A 3695-nucleotide genomic window follows, 5' to 3' on the forward strand; every position below is an offset into this window, starting at 1 on the left:
AACTCTCCATCTGCTACACCATCGCTCCGGCCCCTCTACCATCCTTTCTAAACAAGGGAACTGCACAGAAAATAGGTTCTCGTAGCCTGTGGCACCTTACTTCCCTTGGCTCCCTCCCCAGAACGCCTTAATAAGTGGCGCTGTACCTGCCAAGTCAAGGGTGACTACTGGACACCACTTGCTGTCAGCCCCCACCCCCACCCCAAAGAGAAGAGGAGCACGATGGCAGTGGGGCCACAGAGCCCCTTCCTAGGCCGGCTGGCAGAGAGATGTACCCACACAACCCGGGGCTTCTTGGCAGACGTAGAAGATGCTGTAGGATCTGGGCTTCCGGGCTTTGGGGGGATCGGCGGGAGTGGGGGGGGATGTGCATCAGAAGGCTGTCTGGACCCCCTGGTTTCCAGGGCTAGGACCCTGGAGAAATATTGGGGTGCTTCCTAGCAACCATCTGGGAAGCAGGGAGGAAGAAAAGAGAGAGGGAGGGGCTTGGGCTCGGCTCTGCTGAGGGGAGCCCAGAGAACAAGCTGTCCCTGCTGCCTCCTTGGCAACCACAGTGGAGGAGGGAGGGGACATCAGATGTGTCCGCTCGCTCGCTCAGAGGGTCTCGCTCCAGCCTCACTGGCCCCACCCGCCCGCTGTCCCCTGGGACTCAGCGCTGAAGCGGAGGCGGCGAGGGGGATGGGAGGAAACAGCCAAGTGGGTTTCATAGCAAGGAGAGAACAGGAGCTGGGGACAAAATGGCTGATCGAGGGGGCGAGGGTCGGCCGGGTACGTGGGCAAAGGGGGGAGAGGCGCCAGGGGTGCCCCATGTGGACTGGATCCCGACAGTGACAGGCTCCCCGTGCCATTCACTGTGTTCTTGTCCAAGGCTGCTCCCAGCTCTAACGGGAGTCAAAGAAGTGACAGGGGTGGGAGCGGAAGGAGAAGCTGAAATAAGTGTGGGCACTGGGTTCAAGGCGCCCTGATTCAAGAGACACTTTATTTCCTGTGGCTCTGGGTCTGGGATTTTTTTTTTTTTTCTAGGAGAGGGGGTGGGAGCTGCACCTGGCAGTACTCAGGGCTTCTTCCTGGCTCTGTGCTCAGTCATCACTCTTGGCAGTGCCGGGGTATCGTATGTGGTACTGGGGATTGAACAGGACTTGACTGCATGGAAGGGTGCAAGGTGAGCGCCTAAACCCCGGTATTGGCCTGTGCGTCTAGAATTCTCTCTTTCTGGGGCCGGAGCGATAGCACAGAGGGTAGGGCGTTTGCCTTGCACGTGGCCGACCTGGGTTTGATCCCCGGCATCCCATATGGTCCCCCAAGCACTGCCAGGGGTAATTCCTGAGTGCAAAGCCAGGAGTAACCCCTGAGCATTGCTGGGTGTGACCCAAAAAGCAAAAAAAAAAAAAAAAAAAAAAAAGAATTCTCTCTTTCTGGGAAGCAGGGGTAGGCCCAGCTGTTCTCAGGGCTTACTCCTGGCTCTGTGCTCAGGAAGCACTCCCGGTGGACTCAGGAGACGGACCATATGGGATTGAACCTGGGTCGGCTGCCTGCAGAGCAAGCACCCGCCCCACTGTGTGATCGCTCTAGCTGAGTCTAGGATCATAAATCTCCCTTCTCCAGTACCTAGGGGGCCTTTTATTAAGGAGAGGGGCTGCGGGGAGCCAGCAAGGAGAGGAGATGAGCACTCATCTTTCCCCTTGGCCTTTGACCCCCGGCCTTAATCCAGGCTGGTCCTCTCCGTCGCCCCCTGATCACACCCAGAGTACAGGCAGCACCTCCCTCGTCTACATGCAGGCCAGGCCTGGATTCTCTCCCGATGCCTCGAGCGGCACAATCCCAGGGGACTCTTTCCTTCCCGAGTGTAGAGCCAGCGCCCGCCCTGAGCCCCGCACCGCACCGCAGCCTGGCTCCCTGGAGCTGCAGCCAAATCCAGTCACGGGGAGGTGGAACCCGCTGGCAGACAGCCACCCTCGGTGCACCTCGCACTCACTGCCCGCTGCCTGCTGCCCTGACTCTGCAGGAAGAAGCTCTGGTCCACACTGCAGCTGTTGCACGTCCACTGGGAGCCCAGGCTGAACCTGCGTGTTCACTGCACGCTGTGGCCTCTGTGCCCACCGCAGTGGCCACTGCCCGCTCCTTTCCCCTGCGCCCACTCTTGACTCTGCATCCCCTGGGGTTCATCCGGGCTGCCCTTCTCAGCCCTGTGATTGCAGAGGGCCTCTCCCTCCCCTCCAGGCGCTGAAAACCCTAATAGCCCTGGAAGAGAAGAGGGCCCAATAAACCTGAGGATGAAGCCCCCACACACCCACACAGACACATCAGACACATTCACACACAGACAGAGACACACTCAGACGAACACAGACGCTCAGACACACATTCACATACACAGGCACATGCAGATACACAGACACTGGGGCACACACTTAGACACACATACATTCACACACTCAGACACAGACAGACACACTCAGACCAGACACTTGACACACAGATACACAGACACTCAGACACACATTAAGACACAACACTCAGACACACACAGACATGAGGACACACACACTCAGACACACAGACATATACAGACACGCGGACATACACACACAGACACACGGACACACACAGACACTCACATATTCCGACACACACACAGACACTCAGACATACACACACAGACATGCGGACACTCACTGGGACACATTTGCACACTCTCCCCTGCCCAAGAGGCAGCTCTGGAGAGGCCCCGCCCTGGGAGCCGTGGGAAGGCAGTGGCCCCCGCTGGTAAAACTGGGCTAATGACAGCGGGGGAACCGGCGGGGCCAGGGGGGGTGCTGGGGTAATTAGAGCTCAGCCGGGCGCTGGGAGATCCCGAGATGAAAGGGGCTCCGGCGTCACTGGGACGGTTTTATGTCCATGAAAACGGGTGCCTGTGTGTGCATGGGGGTGGGGGTGCTAAGGGGGGAACCTCTCGTTTGGGAAGGGGATCCAGGTTTATGCAGCCTACTCCCCTTCCTCGACGCCCTCCTCCCCGGGGACTATTGGGGCTTGGGCCAAAAGACCCCATGTGCGAAGCGGAGCAGGTGCGTGCAGCCTCGCCCGCCCCCTCCCCAGGACGGGCCTGAAATGGCTGGTGCTGATGAATAGAGCCGTCATTGGAGGGGGTGACATTTGAAACGCGAGGGAAGGGGAAGCGATGGGGAGTCCTGGAAACACAGGCAGGGAGAAGCGGACAGGAACTCGGGGTTCACCTGCCCACCCCTGCGATTTCACGGTTGCAGGACGCTCTGCCCCTGCGTGCGGCGTGATTCGCCCAAGGTCACCCGGAGTGACGCGCAGTGACGGGACCCGAACCCAGAAACGCTCTCCGCCTCCTCGGGCTTCGGGTCTTGACTTCCTCCCCGCTCGAGAAGGTGCAGGCGGCCTCGTTGATGATCCACCCCTTCTCCATCCCCCCACCCCGGTGCAAACCGCACCCCCCATCCAAAAAAAAAAAAAGAAAAACCAAAAAGAAAACCCCCAACCCCCCCAGCCACCCATCCCTCGTGCAAGCAAGGGCCGAGTTTTGCACCGGCCTCCTCCCCCGAGGTGCCACCCGCGCCCCTCCCCGCGCGCGGCGGGCGGGGGGCGCGGCGGGGGCGCGGGCGCGGGCCGGCGGCGGCGGGCCGGCCTGCAGGGAGCAGCCGCGAGCCGGCCGGGCGCGCCGCGCTCCA

This window comes from Sorex araneus, chromosome 3 (genome assembly GCF_027595985.1).
Source record: "Sorex araneus isolate mSorAra2 chromosome 3, mSorAra2.pri, whole genome shotgun sequence".
NCBI lineage: Eukaryota > Metazoa > Chordata > Mammalia > Eulipotyphla > Soricidae > Sorex > Sorex araneus.